The sequence below is a fragment of the Chiloscyllium punctatum genome, chromosome 5 (assembly GCF_047496795.1).
Source record: "Chiloscyllium punctatum isolate Juve2018m chromosome 5, sChiPun1.3, whole genome shotgun sequence".
NCBI lineage: Eukaryota > Metazoa > Chordata > Chondrichthyes > Orectolobiformes > Hemiscylliidae > Chiloscyllium > Chiloscyllium punctatum.
The window spans coordinates 13,094,752-13,117,772 of NC_092743.1; positions in this window are offsets into that span (position 1 = coordinate 13,094,752).

The following is a 23,021-nucleotide window of genomic DNA, read 5'->3' on the forward strand; positions in this document are numbered from 1 at the left end:
TTTAGTTTTATAAGCGTAATTTTAAACACCACATTTCACAATTAAATGTCAGTGTGTTTTCTTGTGTAGCAAGATTTCTTACTTAATGCATATTTAAAGTGAAGAATAGAATGAGCTGCCAGTAGAAGTGGTTGAGGAGGGTAAATTAACAACATTTAATGGGCATTTGGACAAATACATAGATAGGAAAGGTTTAGTAGGATATGGGCCAAGTTCAGGGAAATGGGGTTAGCGTGGATGGACATTTTGGTCGGCATGGACCAGTTTGGGCCGAAGGGCCTGTCTCTGTGCTGGAGGACTCTATAACTCTATGTTTGGAGATATGAATATTTTTGAATCTTGCCTTTGTTCAAGGGATGTGGACAAAGCTGGCTGAGCCAGTATTTATTACCCATCTTTTGTTACCCTGGAGAAGATGTGGGTGAGTGATCTTCCTGAACTGTAGCAGTCTTTGTGGTGTAGGGATACACTCATTGCTGTTAGGAAGGGATGTTCCTGGATTTGAACCCAGTGGGATGGAAGGATTGGTAAGATATTTCCAAGTCGGGATGTTGTATGCCCTTGGCAGAGAACAGTTGTGTTGCAAAGTGGGTCAGTAGTTAGCACTGCTGCCTCACAGCGTTAGGAACCCAGGATCAATCCTAGATTCGGGTGACTGTCTGTGTGGAGTTTGTACATTCAGTGTGGGTTTCCTCCCACAGTCCAAAAATGTGCAGATTAGGTAGATTGGCCATGTTAAATTGCCCATAGTGTTCAGGGATATGCAGGTTGGGGGTGTTAACCATGGGAAATGTGGGTATATGGTAGAGCGGTGGGTTGCACTTCCAAGGGTCTTGATAAGCTGAATGCTTCCAAATTGTAGGGATGCTATGTTCTGCTGCCCCTCTTTTCTGCTGGGTAGGCTGAATCATAGCAGAAATTGGCTCAGGGTTATTTTTGGCCAAGGTTTCCCTCTGCGAATCCCAGCGCATTCTCTCATGCCATCTTCCCAACCTCTCCCCATTGCCTGTGCACCATGCTCCCTATAGTGCCCACCCACAGGCAGAATGACTCATGACCTCCTGGCATTCTTGACAGCAGTATCACCTTTAGATTAGATTACTTACAGTGTGGAAACAGGCCCTTCAGCCCAACAAGTCCACACCGCCCCGCCGAAGCGCAACCCATCCATACCCCTACATTTACCCCTTTACCTAACACTACGGGCAATTTAGGATGGCCAATTTACCTAACCTGCACATCTTTGGACTGTGGGAGGAAACCGGAGCACCTGGAAGAAACCCACGCAGACACGGGGAGAACGTGCAAACTCCACACAGTCAGTCACCTGAGGCGGGAATTGAACCCAGGTCTCTGGCGCTGTGAGGCAGCAATGCTAACCACTGTGCCACCGTGCCGCCTTTCACACTCACCACTTCATCCAGTCAGATCGACAGTCTACAGCTGTGCCACATGGTTCATGTCAATTGCTCCAGGCATGTTCTACACAAGGTAACTGGCACCCTACCATTGGCAATGGGAAGCTGGATGTACTGCTGGATGGAATGGGGTCAAGGGATGAATGCGGTCGCTGCCCGTGGACTGTGCCCAGAGATGTTGGTGATCAATAGACATCTGGAGGAGTAAGTAATGAGCTGGAATTGCCAGGTACCTACTCTTACTTCTGTGTCATGAATTATCATCATCTGTTTTCTATCTGAGGGTGAGGGAATGGGAAACAGCATGTCACTGGGCTAATAATGAGACATTAAAGAATGTAATTGTGCCTTTCACTACCCACCCCACCCTTAAGAATTTCCCCTCGCCATTCAATCCTTGAACCCTTGGTTGGAAAATGGGATATTTTGCTCTTGACGTCGAGAATTTCCTCACTGGCCATCTCATGTGATATTCTCAACTTGCTTTCAAATGGCCTGTGAAGTTGTGCCTGGGAAGTTCACATCCCATGGATTTGGAAGGTGCTATCAAAGGATTCTATTGCTACAGTGCATCATGTAGATGTACCCACTGCTGCTTCTGAGTGTCAGTTGTGGAGAGAGTGAACATTGGTGGACGTGGTGCCAATCAAGCGAGCTGCTTCACCCTCGATGATCTGAATCTTCTTGATTGTTTCTACTGCTGACAACAGTCGGGTCTTGGGTTGCCAAATCTGTTTAAAATCATTCCCATTTAGCATGCTGATAGTGCCATATAACACTGCGGAGGCTATGCTCAATGTGAAGATGTCTTTATTTCCACAAGGTGTTGGTGTTGGTAGTCACTCCTACCAATACTGCCACGGACAAATGCATCTGGGATAGGTAGTTTGCTAAGGATGACTGTACATCTTGTATTTCTCTAATATTTCTAACATTGTAAAATGTTCTAAATACCTTCACAAAGGTAGCTAACATTTGACAGCTTGGTTAGAGACAAAAAAAAACTGCAGATGCTAGAATTCGAGATAGACCAACAGGAGGCTGGAAGAACACAGCAAGCCAGGCAGCATCAGGAGGTGGAGAAGTCAACACTTCAGGTGTAACTCCAGAAGGGTTATACCCAAAACGTTGTCTTCTCCACCTCCTGATGCTGCCTGACCTGCTGTGTTCTTCCAGCCTCCTGCTTTTCAAAGTTTGACAGCTAGCCCACAATGAAATACTAAGACGAGTTACCACAAGCTTGGATTGAAGAAGTTAGTTTGAAAAAGCATCTTAAGGGAAGGGTTTCAGGGCAGGAGTTGAAAAGGTGGGGAAGAGGTTTAGTGAGGTGATACAGAGCTTTGGTCTACGGTCTAGTGGTTTTTGGCCATGAAATTAGTCATTTGGCCAGAATCAATACAATGCAGGATCCTTGGAAGATTGTCAAGCTGATGGAAGTTATTGAGATTGAAAAGAGTGAAAACATGGAGAGATTGATAAAATTAAAAGGCAACATATGTTAATCTAAATCCAGTGTGATTTTAGTTTGATAAAAAGTAATAAACAAATGTCATGTGAGGAAACCTTCTTTCGTACAGCAGGTGGTTAGCTTCTGGAAAGTTCTGTCTCTGGGTGTATGGTGGAGGCAAATTCAATCAAGACATTCAAAAGTCATGGTCTACAAAAGACTATGGGCATCTCTTCCCATTATGTACAGATTAGATTAATTACAGTGTGGAAACAGGCCCTTCAGCCCAACAAGTCCACACCGACCCGCTGAAGTGCAACCCACCCATACATTTACCCCTTCACCTAACACTACGGGCAATTTAGCACGGCCAATTCACCTGACCTGCACATCTTTGGACTGTGGGAGGAAACCGGAGCACCCGGAGGAAACCCACTCAGACACAGGGAGAATGTGCAAACTCCACACAGACAGTCGTCTGAGGTGGGAATTGAACCCGGGTCTCTGGTGCTGTGAGGCAGCAGTGCTAACCACTGTGCCACCGTGCTGCCCCATGGAGTAAGACTCCCCAAGCTGAATGAGGTGATAAGGCGAGGCTGCTAAGAACTTCCACAGCCGTTTTGGGGATCGAACTCAATGTTGTTAGTTTTATTCTGCACCAGGATCCAGTTATCTAGCAACTAAATTAACATACCCTCTTTCACCATTAACCCTTCAAAACAACTATTATGTATTTCATATGCTTGAGAACACAGATTTATGGGTGATAGGAAAGTTGAAGATTTGGACCATTCATGAATTTCAAAGGATTTACTTTTTTTTGGAACATGGAAGTCAAAAGAACTGGGGATTGTCTGCTGTTGACAAAAATCTATTTTACTGTGGGAGGCAAGTTTTTAAAAGAGAGAACGGAGATTATTTTATGCCTGGTCAAATTATTTATTTGGCAAAGAAATAGATTGAGTTTTGAAAGTGGCCCCATGTCTAGCAACAGCCTCTGGATTTTTGGTCCCACTTTTCAATAGAATAGAGTTATCCTGTCATGAAGAAGTTCACAGAGAGGCAATGCTATCTCTCATGTCTCATAGAACATAGAACATTACAGTGTAGTACAGGCCCCTTGGCCATCCACATTGAGCCGACCTGTGAAACCAAGCTGAAACACATCTAACTGTTCCATTCTCATCCATATGCCTATCCAATGACCACTTAAATGCTCTTAATGTTGGCAAGTCTACTACTATGGCAGGCAGTGCGTTCAATGCCCCCTACTACTCTCTGAGTAAAGAAACTACCTCTGATATCTGTCGTCTATCACCCCTCAGTTTAAAACTATGTCCCCTCATGTTAGCCATCGCCATCCAAGGAAACAGTGAGCAACAATAGCAATATAACCTGAAAGTAAAATCAGTTGGAAAACAAAAATCAGTGAAATAACTCCACAGAGGCCAGTATCCTGTCACCACGTCACCTTTTATTTACACATGCAGATGTCCATGACTCTCGGACTGTCTCTTTACAGCCAGCTCTCAGAATACCATAATTTCTGACACTCCTCTTTTTATCTGTCATCTAGGGCTCCCTGATTAGACCAGTTTAATAGCCCCAATCAGGGAACTCATATTTTGTGAGGAGGAGAAAGTGCAGATGCTGGAGATCAGAGTCAAAACGTGTGGCACTGGAAAAGCACAGCCAGTTGGGCAGCATCCAAGGAGCAGGATGAAGGACCTATGCACGAAACTTTGACCCTCCTGCTCCTCGGATGCTGCCTGACCTGGTGTGCTTTTCCAGTGCCACACTTTTTGACCCATAATCGATGAAGTCCACCTGGTTGACCTTGTTACAATCACTACAAAATGATTCCCGATAATCAAAATAAAAAGCTCCAGGAATCAATATCTCTGATGCTTTAAACATTGAAAACTGACCTGTTAACCCAGTTGTGAGGACTATGTCAAACTGACCTGCTTCCTAAATGGAAATTATTACAGCTGACAGTGAAAAGATTTCTTTTACAGGAAACTGAAGGAACTGGAAGGAGACACCGCAATCTACCTTTTTAATTTGAACTCTTGATCATTGAGAGTTCCCCTATTTTCCCCATCCTTACCTGCCTTGGAGTGTTGTGTGTCTCATCCAGTCTGTGTATGAATGTGGGTCTGTTAGGATTGAAAGGGATATTATTTAATTCTATATTGGAGCTTAGTTGATAATTGGCTTTCCATGTGTTTAAAGTACAAGTTTGTTTTCAAAAGGCAAGTTGGTTTATTGTTTTGTTCTGGATAAAATAAATTATGTGAGACAGGTTGGCCATTTTGGGGTTTGAGCAATAATAATATGGTTTGTGTAGTAATAAGAACAGAGCATTGTCAGATATAGGAACAGAATTAGGCCATTCAGCCCATTAAGTCTGCTCTTCCATTCAATTAGATCATGGCTGATCTGATAACTCTCAACTCCAGTTTCCTTAACACTTGATTCCCTTACTGACTTAAAAGTTTTCTATCACAGCTTTGAATAAAATAATGACCCAGCCTCAACATCTCTCTGCAGTAAAGAATTCCTCAGACCTATTACCCTCATCTCTGTCACAAATGGGCAATCCCTTATTATGTCCTTTGATCTGAGATTCTCCCATAAGGGGAAGATACATTGACCCTGCATCTACCCTGTCAAGTCCACTGCACGTTTCAATAAGGTCACCTCCTATTCTTCTAAACTCCAATGTAATGCAACTTGATGTCCAGTTTTCTCAAAGCAGTGATACTCTCAGATTGTTGAACAATGGATTGCACTCCCCCTGTGAACCTCATCATAAATGGACTAGAAAAATTCGAACTTGTCTATTGAAACGCTTGAATCGGCACTGCCCTGCCTGTTGTATTTCTGTGCCTGTACTGCCAAGTGTCTCATCGTTCTCCTTGTGAGTTCGGCTGTTTCATCCGTGTCCAAAAGTGATTGGTGGCTGATACCACCTATCTTCAGAGTGAGTTATGGTGTGATGGAGTGCTCTGTATTATCCAGCAGCAATAGATGGGAGGGCTATTCACATTATGACCCAACGTAACCCAGACACAACAAGGTACCTGGTAAAATTTTTAAATCTTAGAAAATTGGTCTCATTGATCAAGACTTTCTCATGATGAAGCTCCTGAAATTATAACCATTACAAGCAACATGTTAGTCAATTTGCAACAAAGCCAACCCCAAACTATATCTGGATCCAACTGAAATCCATGCAATGATTGTCCCATCTCACATGCTCACTTTAGTACAAGGCAGTTCACATATAGTTTCCCAGATTTTGTCCCTCCATGCCATGGTCTCAAAATGGACTTGTGAGCTTCCCATTCCAACACCACCACCGGTTTGCAAAGTAGGCAATACCAAAAGTTAAAATCAACGAGGTAAACGAGTTTCCTGATGAAGGGCTTTTGCCCAAAACGTCGATTTCGAAGCTACTTGGATGCTGCCTGAACTGCTGTGCTCTTCCAGCAACACTCATCAAGAATACCAAAAGTTGCCTGTCCCTTATAATTAGACAAGCATCTTTCAGGGCCTTATTAAATTCTGAAAGATGCTTTCCAGTCACAGAAGTACTTCTGAAGTGGGGGCAGCATTGGGAATTTGCACACAGCATTTCACTACTTCTGTTTTTACACAGAGGGTGGCATGCACATAAAATGAGCTGCCAGCAGAAGTGGTTGAGGCGGGAACATTAAGAACATTTAAAAGGTGCTTGGACAAATACTTGGATTAGGAAAGGTTTCGAAAGATATGCAGGGAAATGGGGTTAGCATGGATGGATATTTTGGTCGACATGGACCTCTCTCTGTGCTGTAGGACTCTATGACTAGTTGGAAAATACTTTGGAATGTTCTGAAGTTGAGAGAGAGATGGAATCAACACCAGGTAAGTGTGTTTTTTTAAATTCATTCACAGGATGAGGGCACTGCTGGCTATTACCCATCCCTAATTGCCCAGAAGGCAGTTAAGAGTCAACCACATTACTGTGGGTCTGGAGTCAAATGTAGGCCAGACCAGGTAAGGATGGCAGTTTCCTTCCCGAAAGGATATTAGTGAACCAGATGGGTTTTCCCCTAAATAATCAACAATGGATTCACAGTCATCAATCGACTTTTAATTCCTGTGTGTATTGGATTCAAATTCTACCATCTGCCAGGACATAATTCGAACACTAGCTCCTGGAACATTATCTGGGTCTCTAAATTAACAGCCCAGTAATAATACCACTAAACCATTGCCTCACTGTAAGGACTGAAGGGAAAAGCAGCAGCATAGGGGAAGTATGGGTCTAGTGGGATTATTGTTAGACTATTAATCCAGAAACTCGGTTCATGTTCTGCTGACCTGGGTGTGAATCCTACAATGGAAGAATTCTGTGTTTTTTTAAAAAATGGAATTAGGAATCTAATGATGATCATGAAATGACTGTCGACAAAACCCATCTGGTTCACTAATGTTCTTCACAGAGGAATATCTGCCACTCTTACATGGTCTGGCCTACATCTAACTCTGGACCCATATCAACGTGTTTGACACTCAACTGCCCTCTGAAGTGGCCTGGGCAAACCTTAGTTGTATCAACCATGATGATCAACAAAGATATGAAACCTGGTAAGAACTTAGGCACTGGCAATGAACAACAGCAATAAGTTAGCCCTCTTAACCCGGTAAAATCCTTCTCATTAATATCTGGGGGCTAGTGCCAAAACTGGGAGAGCTGTCTTGCAGCCTCATCAAGTCTGACATTCTCACTCATGAATCATACCTTGCACACAATGTCTCAGACACCACCATCACCATCCTTGGATATGCCATGTCCATCAACTGGACAGACCCAGTCGAGGTGATGCACTGTGGAATACAGTAAATGGGTGTTGCCCTGGTAATGCCAAATGATGGTCATCTCCAATAATACTCAATCAAACCACTGCCCCTTGACATTCAATGGTGCTACCATCACTGAACCCCAACTATCAACATCCTTGGAGTTATCATTAACCAGGAACTGGATTCACCACATAAATGTAATGGCTACAAGGGCAAATGAGAGGCAAAAAACACTGCAGCACTAACACACCTCCTGGCTCACCAAAGTTTGTCCACCATCTACAAGGCCTGCGTTGGGAGTGTGATGTACTCCCCACTTACCTGGATAAGTGCAGCTCCAACAACACTTAATAAAATTGACACTATTCACACAATCCATCTTGATTTGCAGCACATTCACAAACATCCTACTCCCTCCACCACCAAGTCATGTTATTTGGCATGCAACTAGTCCTTTTTAATAGCTCAGTCTGAGTAGTGTGTGCTATCTACAAGTGCAGAAATTCACCCAAGATCCTTAGTCAGCATGTTGCAAACTCACAACCATCTGGAAGGACAAGGTCAATAACAACACCGTCTGCAACTTCCCTTCCAAGCCACTCACCTGACCTGGAAATATATCACCATTCCTTCAATGTTACTGGGTCCAACTCCTAGAATTCCCTCCATAACCAGCATTGTGGGTCAAACTACAGCACACAGACTGAACCGGTTCAAGAAGGGAGCTCACCATCACCCTCTCAAAGACATCTAGGGAAAGGTAATACAATGTTGGCTCAGCCAGCAATTCCTTGGCTCCAGGGAAAACAAAACTGGTCTTTAACGGTCCAGGACAAGTCAGCTTTACTGCTCATCTCCTCCTGTGCTCCAGTAACGAGGAGTGCATCATCAAGAGAAGCTTATGTTTGCATGCACCCTGCCTGGGAAATTATTCCGTTTTGAACATATGGCGAAAACAAGATTGGCAAGTGATATTTTATTTTTTATGATTTTAATTTCAAAATACTGAAATGATTTCTCATGTCTTTTTTTATTGGCGGTGTTGCTGCAATGATTCGTTCATTAATATGGTTTTTAAATTTTATGCATCATTTCTTGAATTTTTTCTAGGATCTATGATAATAAGATGATGTGATATGTCATCTTGTCAGCATTTACATCATTGTAACGGTTCTCAATATTTAGTGAGCAAGGTGAAGTGGGTGTCAACGTTAATATAACCCATTAACCCATTCTTCATGGTCCCAATTCTTCTTTGATTAAATTTGAAATGAGATGAGGGCTTTTATTTAAGAAACCTTTCACAGGAGTACAACATAAAATGGAAAAGATTCACCTGATTTAATCACAGGAATTTCAAACGCAAACTGACAGCAATAAGTGCAACATCAAATCCATGGTTTACTTTATAAGCTTATACTCAGCTCATACCATAAAGTTTCCCGACATGTCCTCTGAGGCACACCTATTATGGTTACCTCTCCAGTTAGAAAGAACTTTTTAGAGATACTACGGTCATAACCTGCTGTTTAGATTTTTTGTTTAATTGGATGCTTGAGTGAACCATTCCCAATCCAGCTGAATATTACCATGCCTTATGCCCAACTATCTTTGGCTGCTTCATCAATGACCTTCCTATCATCATAAGGTCAGAAGTGAGGATGTTCACTGACGACTGCATAGTATTCAACACTATTCACCACTCCTCAGGCACTGAAGCAGTCTCTGTCTATATGGAGCATGACCTGGACAATATCCAGGCTTGGGCTGACAGATGGTAAATCACTTGTTACGATCAGCCCTCAGACCTTTCCCAAACCTGTTAAGCTCCTGGGGAATAGGGGGACTGATCTGGCCCCATCTTTTTACTCACCCACCCTCCTTATTGGTTGCAACACAGTTAATTTCTCTTCGGGATACTTTTCTCCAAGATCCAATAGAACACAGAACATTACAATGCAGTACAGGCCCTTTGGCCTTCGATGTTGCGCCGACCTGTGAAACCAATCTGAAGCCCATCTATCCTACACTATTCCATTATCATCCATATGCTTATCCAATGACCAATTAAATACCCTTAAAGTTGGCGAGTCTACTATTGTTGCAGGCAATACGTTCCACTCCCTACTACTCTCAAGGTAAAGAAACAACCTCTGACATCTGTCCTATGTCTATCACCCCTCAATTTAAAGCCCCCTCATGCTCGCCATCACCATCCGAGGAAAAAGGCTCTCACTATCCACCCTATCTAACACTCTGATTATCTTTTGTCTCAAATAAGTCACCTCTCAACCTTCTTCTCTCTAACAAAAACAACTTCAACTCCCTCAGCCTTTTCTCATAAAACTTTCCCTCCATACCAGACAAAATCCCAGTAAATCTCCTCTGAACCCTTTCTAAAGCGTCCACATCCTTCCTGTAATGTGGTGACCAGAACTGTATCCAATACCCCATGTGCGGCCGCACCAGAGTTTTGTACAGCTGCAGCATGACCTCATGGCTCTGAAACTCAATTCCTCCACCAATAAAAGCTAACACACTGTATGCCTTTTTAACAATCCTATCCACCTGGGTCTAGATTAGTGGTGCTGGAAGAGCACAGCAGTTCAGGCAGCATCCAAGGAGCTTCAAAATCCCAGATCTGGATTAGTGGTGCTGGAAGAGCACAGCAGTTCAGGCAGCATCCAAGGAGCTCCTCCAGCACCACTAATCCAGAATCTGGTTTCCAGCATCTGCAGTCATTGTTTTTACCTCCTTTCCACCTGGGTGTCAACTTTCAGGGATCTATGCACAATGACACAGATCTCTCTGCTCATCTGTACTATCAAGAATCTTACCATTTAACACTCTGCGTTCCTGTTACTCCTTCCAAAGTGAATCACCTCACATGCTTCTGCATTAAACTCCACTTGCCACTTCTCCACCCAGCCCTGCAGCTTATCTATGTCCCTCTGTAGCCTGTAATATCCTTCAGCACTATCCACACTTCCACTGCAAATTTCCATCTGCAAATTTACTTACCCATCCATCTACGCCCATATCAAAGTCATTTATAAAAATGACAAACAGCAGTGGACCCAAAACAGATCCTTGCGGTACATTACTACTAACTGAACTTCAGGATGAACATTTCCTATCAACCACCACCCTCTGTCTTCTTTCAGGTAGCCAATTTCTGATCCAAACTAATAAAATATTTTTTAAAAATTGGTTCACATCAGGAAGCACAGTGATTAGCACTGCTGCCTCACAATGCCAGGGACCCAGGTTCAATTCCACGCTCAGTTGACTGACTGTGAGCTTGCACATTCTCAGTGTTCCTTCATGAGTTTCCCCTGGGTGCTCCCACTGTCAAAAAAATGTACAAATTAGGTGGATTGGCCATTGGAAATTCAGTGTTACAAAGATATAGAGTGAGTTTGGTTAAGATGCTCTAAACCCTCTTTGGAGAGTTGGTGTGGATTCAATGGGCTGAATGGCCTGCTTCCGCACTGGAGGGATTCCATAATTAAATTCCAAGCTGTTTACACAGAGCTGAAAGTTGCGCCAATGATGGTTACTGATAGCATTAGCGTTGTGAATTGGACTGTTGATGTTTATAATTCTTGGTTTTAAAGATATTCCTTTGTCCTTGATTGCTTTGTATACTAGTTTGTAACACAGAGAGAGAGAGACAGAGAGAGCGCGAAGAGAGAAAAGAGAAAGAAATGAAGTTGGTTTTTTAACTTCCATCCTGGTATATTCTTGAAGGATAAAACAGACATATCTGTGTGAGATGGCTTTGCCTAGAGCAAAGATAGAGTCAGCACACTCATCAACACTTCTTATTAAAGCTCTCATTGTTAGAGGTTTCCCTAACAATTTATATATAGAAACATGGACACTGTTCGGCCCATCCTGCCTTCACATGAGTTTCATTACCTAGTGCCAATCGCCCACCTTTCCCCCATACACAAGCACATTGTTTGGATTAGAAAAAGTAATCACCCAAAGTACCTCCAGAATCCCAGAATTCAATCTTGTTCCTTTTACAAGAGTGATCAGCTTCTCCCTGTCTCCTCTAATTAGCCTGTCCTCTGAAAACCTGTATCAAATTTCATTAAGCCTTCTTTCCTCCAAAGAGAGAACTACCTCAACTTCTGCAATCTACCTTCATAACTGAAATTTCTTCTTCCTGGAGACATTTCTGTAAATCATCTTATCCCGCCACGATTTGTACTATAATGGTTCAAAAAGCAGCTCACCACATCGCCTCTAGTTCAATTTGGATTGGCAGCACATGCTGGCCCAGCCACATTCTGTGAAAGAAAAGAAAAGTTGTCTCCCCATTCTGCTCTGCAACATTCCCCTTTGCTTGAGAGCCACCAGTAGTTCCTTGAAGATTACTGCCTATGACATTCAAGGCTTGCCAAGTTGGAACATATAAGACAGAAGCCACTCTGATTTGGAACGAAGTTTCCATTAAGAGTCCTACAACTTGCAATAAGGCATGGCTCAGTACATGCAAAGTACTTAACTACTGTTTTGGGCAGATGCCATAGAGTGATACCACATAGAAACAGACCCTTCACTCCAGCTCATCTATGCTGACCAGATATCCCAAACTGAACCACTCCACAGGGAGCTGGCCCACATCCTTCTAAACCCTGCCTCATGCCAGGTTTCAGGCTGTAATTGCACTGGAGGCTGTTCAAAAAATGCTCACTCAGTCTTTCTCGAGTTGGTAGGATTTGTCCAATCAGGAGAGGTGATCTGTTTACACTGATAGGATTTATCCAACGAGGAGACATGATCAATTTAAACAGTTGGGGTTTATCCAATGAAGAGAGGTAATCGGTTTACACTGACAGGTTTTATCCAATGAGGCGAGGTGAGCAGTTTACATTGATAGGATTTATCCAATGAGGAGAGATGAGAATTTTACCCTGATTGGGTTTGTCCAATGAGGAGAGATGAGAAGTTTTCCCTGATAGGATTTATCCAATGAGGAGAGATGAGAAGTTTACCCTGATAGGGTTTGTCCAATGAGAAGACGTGAGCAGTTTACACTGATAATGCTTATCCCTGAAGAAGAGCTTGTGCTCAAAACATTGACTCTCCTGCTCCTCAGATGCTGCCTGACCAGCTTGCTTTTCCAGCAACACACTTTTCCAATAATGTCATGGGGACCCAGGTATGAATCCTGTCATGGCAGGTAGTGAAATTTGAATCAAATTAAAAATCTGGTCATGAATCCATGTCACTTGGTTCACTAATGCTCTTTAGGAAAGGAAACTGCCGTCCTTATCTGGTTTGGCCCACTCCAGACCCCTTGCAGTGTGTTTTACTCTTAACCATTTCCTGGATAATTAAGAATCAGCAACACCCATATCCTGTGCATGAATGAAAAAACAAACCATGATTGTTTCAAATGGCAGCATGGGCTGGAGGGGCTGAATGGCCTACTCTTGCTCCTAGTTCTTATGTTCTTATCTAGAGTTCTCATCTGAAGTTTATCAAACAGAGTGCTCACAGGAAGGCATGACTAGAAATTAAATCCCCCTTTGTTCATTAACACTCAAAGCTGGTCATTCGGAAAACAAATCTCATTGATGGTCAAAGGATTGATGAATTAATTCTATAATGAGCATTGGGGCAGTCATGGAAAGTTATTGAATCCCTACTGTGTGTAAGGAGGCCCTTTGGCCCATTGAATTTGCACCATCCCTCCAAAGAGCATCCCACCCAGACCCTGGCCCCCACCCCATCACATTTATCATGGGTTAACCCATCTAGCCTACACATCCCTGAATATTGTGGACAATTTGACATAGCCAATCCATCCAACCTGCAGCTCCTTGGACTGTGGGAGGCAACTAGAGCACCTGGAGGAAACCTATGCAGACACAGGGAGAATATACAAACTCCACACAGACAGCTGCCTGAGGCTGTAATTGAACTTGGGTCCCTGGCGCTGTGAGTCAGCAGTGCTAATCACTGAGCCATGTGCCAAATTTGACCCCAGACATTAATTTTGATAATGTGTCGGAATGTTTGAGTACATATTGCACAATTAATAAAACTTCAAAACTGCAACTTTTTAAAAAATCTTAATTTGATCCCAGATTTAGGTTTTAGAGAAGAAATGTAACTTTTCTCTGGTAAGGCATTTGAATACAATGCTTTCCTGGAATGTTGTGATCATCCCCTGTTTGGATTTCGAGTTGAGATTTTGCAAACTCAGTGATGATCAAAGCACCGATGAATTATTTCGAATATGTGAGTGAGAAATAATCCATGAAATTCTTCAGTGGGGAAATGTCTTAGAGCCTATTCTGTCAATAATTGAATGTCTGTCTTCCATCATCTACTGGGCTTGTCTACTCCAACACATTTCTGCCTCCCACTTTCTATCCTCTGTAAATTTAAAGCCATCTGAAACTCTTATGTCTGTTTCTTAGCTTCAGCATAGTCATTTCACCCATGACCCACACTGACTCCCAGTTTAAGCAAATTCCCCAATTTTAAATTCTGATCCTCGTCGTCAAATCCAACCACAGACTGATTCCTCAGTAGCATGGGGCTATTTTCCCTGAAGCCTCAGAGGCTGAGACATGACTGTAAAGAGGTTTATAAAATCATGGGGGGAATAGCCAGGGTGAGTGGGCAAGGTCATTTTCCAAGGGTAGGAGATTCCAAAACAAAAGGGGATAGGCTTGAGGTGAAAGGGGAAAAACATAAAGGGGCAACATTTTCTCACAAACAGTGGTGCATGCATGGAATAAGCTGCCAGAGGAAGTGGTGGAAGCTGGTACAATTACAACAATTAAAAGGCATTTGGATGGGTATGTGAAAAGGAAGGGATTAGAGGGATATGGGACAAGTGCTGGCAAATGGGACTAGATTAATTTAGGATACCTGGTCGGCATGGACGAGTTGGACTAAAGGACCTGTTTCCGTGCTGTACATCTCTATGACTCTCTGACTCTACACTGTGAAACTCCTCTTTTCCACTTCCCTCTCCTTCATCGTTTAAGGCACTCATTAATGCTTTGACCAAGATTTCAGCCATCTGTCATGATGGTTTGTTATTTAGCTCAGTGTCATGTTTTCTTTTACAGCATAATACCTCTTGAAACACCTTGAAGAGACTATGTAAATGCAATTTGTTATTGTTGTAAACTCAATGTACAAGGAGGAGACATGAACCCCATTGGCCATAACTAATGGATCAGTTTGATCAGATATCTCCAGCAGAATATGTTTAAATGTCCAGCTGACAAGGGCTGAATGAGCCAGGGATATAGATAGCCTGCGGGTTATGTTGCATTAATATGAATGCCGAATCCTCAAGGAGTGTACTCTGAATATTTGCAAAGCAGATTATTTACGTGAAACACATTTAAAGCTGCAAATCATGCAAGTATTAAATATTCTGTCTTAAGGTCAAAGTTCTCTTCCTCATAAAAATCTTTAAATACCTTGTTCAATATTTGCTCTTACAACTTGGTAAAAAAGAATCATACTGAAATTTAACCCAAGAGACAATATTGCAGGGCAAGACCTAAATTTATATGTAATGATATCTTTGAGACCAAATCGTAAAGTTATGCGATCTGGAGTGGATAGATCAAACTACTGCTTTAACATTCCACCTTTTTGAGTTGGTTAAAAGTGACAACTGCTGGAAACTCTCCACAAACATGAAGCCAACCCTCCCTTCCAGAGTCAGCTCCATCAGCTATTTCACAGAAGCACAGAATGAAGGGGCCACCCAGCCCATCATGACAGTGCCAGCTCTATGAGCCTAGCTATACCTTCCAACAGTGAAGATCCTTCACAGTTGCGTAATGGCAATGGCACTGATAATCTGGAGGACCAGGCTAATGCTCTGTGGTCATGGGTTCAAATCCCACCATAGCAGGTGGTAGAAATTGAATTCAATTAATTAATCTGGAATTGTCTCAGGAACAGTGACTGTGAAACTATTTTCAATTAACATAAAAACCCATCTGCTTCACTAATGTCCTTGAGGGGAAAGAAATCTGCCATTCTTTTCTGGACTGTTCTACATGTGACTTCGGAGTCACAACAATGTGTTTGACTCATCTCTCTGAAAAGGCCCAGTGAGACATCCGGTTTAAGGGTAATAAGAATGGGTGCAAAGTCTCTGGTAGCACTAGCTCTCGGCAAAAGAATAAAGAGAAAGAGAATCAACATGGTCAATCAAGAAACCACAAACTTTCAGAGTTTACTGTGTTTTTAAAATTTGTTCATAAGATGTGGGCATCATTAACTAGGCCAGCATTCATTGCCCATCCCTAGTTGCCCAGAGGGCAGCTAAGAGTCAACCATCCATTGCTGTGGGTCTGGAGTCACATGTAGTCCAGGCCAGGTAAGGGTGGCAGATTTCCTTCTCTGAAAGGCATTAGTGAAAGGCAGTTCAAGAAGGCAGCTCATCACCACCGTCTCAAGGGCAATTAGGGACAGAAAATTCAGTGACACCCAAGTTCCACAAATGAATTGAAGTGTTGAAAAGTCTCAGTAGGTCTGGCAACACCAGTGGAGAAAGCAACAGAAGTAATGTTTTGAGTTATATAATCCCTACAGTGCAAGGAGTTAGTACCAATCCTCCAAAGGTCAGGACATCCTGACACTATATTTACCATTGCTAAGCCACCTAGCCTGCTCATCGCTGAACACTACAGGGCACTTGACATGACCAATCCATCTAACCTGCACATCTTTGGACTGTGGGAGGAAACCAGAGCATCCAGTAGAAACTCACGCAGAGACAGGGAGAACATGCAAACTTCACATTGTCACCCTAGGCTAGGGTCAAACCCAGATTCCTAGCATGTGAGGCAGCAGTGCTAACCACTGAGCCACTGATCCATCCTGATCTTTATGCAGTTTTAGGTTCCTTTTGCAAGGAAAGATATGCAGGCCTTTGAGGCAGTCCAGAGATGGTTGTATAGGTTGGTACCAGGTTTGGAGGCTTATGAGCACAAGTTGAGTATATTGGGCCTGTACTTGTTGGAATTTAGAAGGAGAAGTGATTCATACAAAATTCTAAGGCTGGTTGTGGAAGAGTCTGGAACCAAAGGACATAACTTCAGAATTTGGGTTTGCGCATTGAAGACATTGATGAGGAAGAATTACTTCTCTCCCAGAGGAGTGAATCTGTAGAATTCAGAGGGCTGACAAGGGTGGCTCATTAAGCATATTCAAGGCTGCGACAGACAGATTTTTATCTGTGAGGGAATCAAGGGGAATCAACCAAATCAACCATGATCCCATTGAATAGCAGAGCATACCCGATGGGCTCAATGACTTACTTCTGTTCCTACGTCTCATCGTCATAACACAACCTTGGAGAAGGGGAGTTCAATAAATGCTAGGAAAGTGTGCAAAATGACATGGGGCAATGGGGGTGGGGTGGGGTGGTAGTGAAACAAGAAAAGTAAGATTTGCAGGTGAATAGATACTTTTTTCTAATGACCTTTAGAACACCATCATGTGGATCACAGGTAATTTTTAAAGACTGTATTCTTTGCAGTTCCAAAAAGCTGACAAAAGTGAAGTTAAAAATCACACAACACCAGGTTATAGTCCAACAGGTTTAATTGGAAGCACACTAGCTTTCGGAGCGACGCTCCTTCGTCAGGTGATTGTGGAGGGCTCGATCATAACACAGAATTTATAGCAAAACTTTGCAGTGTGATGTAACTGAAATTATACATTGAAAAATTGATTGTCTGTTCAGCCTTTCATCTGTTAGAATACAGTGATAGTTTCACTTCTTTCATGTGTAAATCACAAAACCTTGGGTTGAGGACCTTGGGTTCATGTCACATTACAGGTGATCACCATTGCACTACACACACACACAGATATTCCTACACACACACACTCTTACATACACATGGACACAGGTACACACAGACATGCACACAGACACCCACACACACCCTTATAGACACATACACTCCCACACTCACACATGCACCCCCTCACAGACTTAAGACACTCTGCACTCACTACACACACACACACACACTTTCTCACACTCACAACCCCCACCCCAGACAGACACACACACACACGCACATGCACATGCACACACAGACAAAGACCCACATGCACACATATATTTTGTGGGGTGAATTTGTACTTGCAGAGTTACATTGCACTTTGCTCAAAAACTGCATACATTCGTGTAGAATTCTGAGCTCAAAAACTGCATGAATTTATGTAAAACTCTGTTATCTCACTTTTTAGATTGGAATCAATCTAAACATCAGGTCATAGACAGAGAACACAGGGGGCTAACACCTTCAACATATTGTCTAGCTATCACCATTGTTAACAGCTAACCCGAGAATGCAACTTTAAAAAAAAGGTTTTGTGATTTACACACGAAAGAAGTGAAACTACCACTGTATTCTAACAGGCTTAACAGACAATCAATTCTTCAATGTATAATTTCAGTTACATCACACTGCAAATTTTTAGTATATAAATTCTGTGTTACGATCGAGCCCTCCACTATCACCTGATGAAGGAGCGTCGCTCCGAAAGCTAGTGTGCTTCCAATTAAACCTGTTGGACTATAACCTGGTGTTGTGTGATTTTTAACTTTGTACACCCCAGTCCAACACCGGCATCTCCAAATCATGACAAAAACGAAGCTCAGTTGGAAACAGGTGTAGGAAACGGTGACAGGTCTGTAGCAGACGTCAACACAGACTGGTTGGGGAAAATGATGTAATGTTGCTGTTTCTGATGTAACGTAATGCCTTTCACAGCCTCAGTCCTTTAAAGCCACCAAATTAGCCATTGTTCATATAGTAATGATTCTTAGTGATTGTTCAGCAAAGAGCAGTATCAGAAACAAGACCCATTTGCCAGATATCCACACATATAAATCTCTCTCCACTGGAATTATTCAGTGCATGAATGACTGGAGTCAGCGGTAAGTGTAACCCATCATTGATATCTAAAAGGAAATGCATTGAGAGAGTACACAGTGCTCCTGGGAGCCTCTGAGTTAATGGGAAAACAGTCACAGGATGAAACATAAATTGGAACAGAATGGTTTGAGAGGAAACTAGCTGGCCATGAGTATAGCCCTCTAGAGATGCCACATGTGCTAACTTGTTTGGCAGAAAACAGCTTCAAACTGTGTCAAAGCCATTAGAGATGTACAGGGCAGTGACAGACTATTCCCCCAAGTGTTCCACAGCAATTATAGAAAGATCAGTCAAACGGCCATCCCTAAAACTATACTGATATTTCCAGAGATTTTTGAAACACAGGGGTTAGCAAAGAATTTTGATGAAAATGGATCATTTCAAATTTAACACCACCCGACCTAGGTTGGCTACCAATATGGCCATACCTCAATTATTGCGTTCTCCTTATTGTTTTCAAATCGATCCATTGCTCCCCCTCTCCTACACCCAGCCCTCTAACTTTACGTTGTCCTCCAGCTCTACAACACCCCACAAATATTCCCCTCCCTCTGACACTCAGTAGCAGCCGTGTGTACAATTGACAACATACACTGCAGAAATTCCCTTAACAGTGCCTTCCAAAAATACAACTCACTTCCAACTAGAAGGACAAGGACAGCAGATATACCGGAATGCCACCACCAGCAAGTTTCCCTCCAAGCCACTCACCATCCTTCCTTACTATCGCTAGTTCAAAATCTTCAAGCGCATTGTGGGTCAACCCACAGCACAGGAACTGCAGTGACTCAAGAAGGGCAAATAGGGTGGAGTAATAAATGTTGGCTTAACCAGCGACAACCATGACTCATGAATATATAAATGAAATTAAATTAATAATCATAGATAAATGGTGGAACACAAATACTATGGAGTACATAATAAAAATATATGTGCAGCATAGGGAAACCCTAGTTCTCACAGCAAGAACCTGCTATGATCCTTGAAATGGATGTCTGTCACTGCATGCAAAGCAGATTAGCAGTATCATTGCAAAAGGAAGTGTTAGTGCAGTATAGAAGCAGTGAACTTACTGTATTGTAAGAGACAAGCCACAGTGGTGTAGTGAAAGCTGTTGTCCTCCTGATGCTAGCCTGATGGGATGACATTGGACAAGGGACAATGCTGCTAGACTATTAATCCAGAGAACCAGACAATGTGCTGGGGACCTGGGTTCGAATCCCACCATGGCAGGTGATGGAATTTGAATTCAATGAAAATCTGGAATTCACAGGCTAACGGTGGCTCAATGGTTGGCACTGCTATCTCAAAGCGCCAGGGACCTAAGGACGATTTAGATTTGGGTGACCGTCTGTATGAAGTTTGCATGTTCTCCCTGATTCTGCATAGGCTTCCTTGGGGTGTTCCAGTTTCCTTTCACAGTCCAAAGGTGTGCAGGTTAGCTGGTTTGGCCATGCTAAATTGCCCATTGTGTCCAGGGATGTACAGGATAGCTGGATTGGCCATGCTAAATTGCCCAACATGTCCAGGGATGTGCAGGTTTGGTGGATTAACCCTGGTAAATGCAGGGTAACAGTGATAGGGTGCTGAGAGTGGGTCTGGGTTGGGTACTCGTTACAGGGCTTCTGCTGACTGGATGGCCCAAATGGCCTCTTTCTGCACAGTAGAGATTCTATGATGATCCTTAGTGAAGGATAGCTACTGTCCTTATCTGGCCTCTCCTCCACATGATGCCAGATCCAAAAGAAATGTGATTGACCCTTAACTGCCCCCTGAGCAATTAGGGATGATCAATAAAAGCTGACTGAGCCACCAACGCTCAAATCCTATGATTGAATTTAAACTATAATTTACTTCATGTGGTTGCTGCCCGCAGAGCCTGTCGTGAGATGTACTGAAGGTCTGATTTGGAGAAGGTGATGGAGATCACGTACCCAGTGTGACTTCCATTTTGGGAATTGACAGTGCCTGGTTTCTCTTCATTGTCTGAGAAAGTCACAGCCTACACTTAAACTAGGTCTGATTAACTAACAGGCAGATGAATAATGCTTGTGATTAGACCCCTTGATGCACAGTCGTGAGTTCTCATTTGGCCATTGAAATCTTATGTGCAAATTTTGGATTCTTTTTCTCAATATCAAGGGTCAGATTTTATCATTCTTGCCATATTTTCCCCAAACTATCTCACCTATGCTGTTTCCAGCTCTCTGTATTTGAGTCCCATCGCAAGGTTCGATGGTCAAGAAAGCTCCATCCATAGCCACACAGTGTGAATACCTGGAAATCTTTCCAATGTGCCCAGAGCAGACAGTGACAGCAAGAGACCCAGGGTCAGCTTTGGTGTGGGATGAAGGCTGGAGTCTCGCTATCACTATCCATGGCTGTAGGCTACAATATGCACATCAAACTGCATGTTGCCGGAGCAACACTCACTCCCTGAGGAATGTCTAACAGACCACGTCGAAAAACAGTTTCTTTTCACTGGTAGAATCAAGAAAAGGACAATTACTTTCCCACACACAGGCCAACTCTGCCAGGAGTTGAGAATTTTCCACTATGTGCTAAACTAATCTAATCTAATTTTATCTGAAATTTTGACAGTAACCTCACCAGTACCATTTGTTTTGGGAGAAGGTGAGGACTACAGATGCTGGAGTTCAGAGTCAATAGTGTGGTGTTGGCAAAATATTTGTTTTGGGGGCCAGTTTTATCCTTCACTAAACCTTGTACTCTATGATTTTTGTGGCCGGTTATTCAAATTTTGTTGGTTTTAGGAAGAATAATGTGCAGAGAAATGCTGAAGCCAGTGTGGATTCATTCAGGGAAATCTGCAGAGATTTGTTAAAAGGAAATCATTTTTTAACTCACTTTATTGAGTTTTATTTTGATGAGGTAAAGGAGAGGGGTGATGAAGGTCAAGGTGTGGAGTGTGGACTTTTAAAAAAAATGCTTGATAAAGAGCCACACCACAGGCTTTGCTAACAAAGGGAACAAAAGGGATATTGGCAACTCGGATGTAAAATGAGGGATGAAAATGTGTTGCTGGAAAAGCGCAGCAGGTCAGGCAGCATCCAAGGAGCAGGAGAATCGACGTTTCGGGCATGAGCCCTTCTTCAGGAATGAGGAAAGTGTGTCCAGCAGGCTAAGATAAAAGGTAGGGAGGAGGGACTTGGGGAAGGGGCGTTGGAAATGCGATAGGTGGAAGGAGGTCAAGGTGAGGGTGATAGATCTGAGTGGGGGTGGGGACGGAGAGGTCAGGAAGAAGATTGCAGGTTAGGAAGGCGGTGCTGAGTTCGAGGGATTTGACTGAGACAAGGTGGGGGGAGGGGAAATGAGGAAACTGGAGAAATCTGAGTTCATCCCTTGTGGTTGGAGGGTTCCTAGGCGGAAGATGAGGCGCTCTTCCTCCAACCGTCGTGTTGCTATGGTCTGGCGATGGAGGAGTCCAAGGACCTGCATGTCCTTGGTAGAGTAGGAGGGGGAGTTGGATGCTGCATGACCTGCTGCACTTTTCCAGCAACACATTTTCAGCTCTGATCTCCAGCATCTGCAGTCCTCACTTTCCCCTGTAAAATGAGGGAGACAGGACAGAGAAGTGGTGTAAGAGAACAGATAACATATATAGTAAGAAACTACAGAAGGTTATGTGCACAGCCCAGACCCATGAAGGAAACCAATCTCCTATCCATTGACTCCAACTTCACTTTGTGTTGCCAACATCAGGAAAGACCCATCCCACCCCAGTAATGCTCTCCCATGACCTCTTCCATCAGAAGCTGGAACATATGCACCAACAGGTTCAAGAACAGCTTCTTCCCTGCCAGTATTAGACTGCTGGATGGACCTTCCAACTTCAAATGATGTTGATCTTGCTTAGTGCACTTCCAATGCAGCTGTAACCTTGTGTTCTTCGCTCTGTCTAAACACCTGATGATCTGTATCTCCTTGTTTGCTACGATCTGCCTGTACTGTTTACAAACTAAAATGTTTTATTGTACATGTGACCGCAATAAATCAAATCAAAGCAAATCAGTAAGAGCAGTGTTTTCCGCAATCTACATTATTAATGCAGACTTGGTATTTGCAGATGACATAAAATTTGTGGCAACAGTGAGGCAATCACTTTTCCCTGTGAAATGTGTAATGACATAAGCTAAACCTGCTCTGCTAATTTAAACTAACAACACAGAAAAGATTTACCGCCCTGCAGTAATCTGTGAAAGTTCGAGACCCCAAGAACTGTTCCAAAGGTCATATTTAAAGTAAAAATTATCAACTTTATTTCCTCATAAAAATCTAACAGAGAATAATTAACTAACAACTATTTACAACTCCTTCCTCTAACCTATC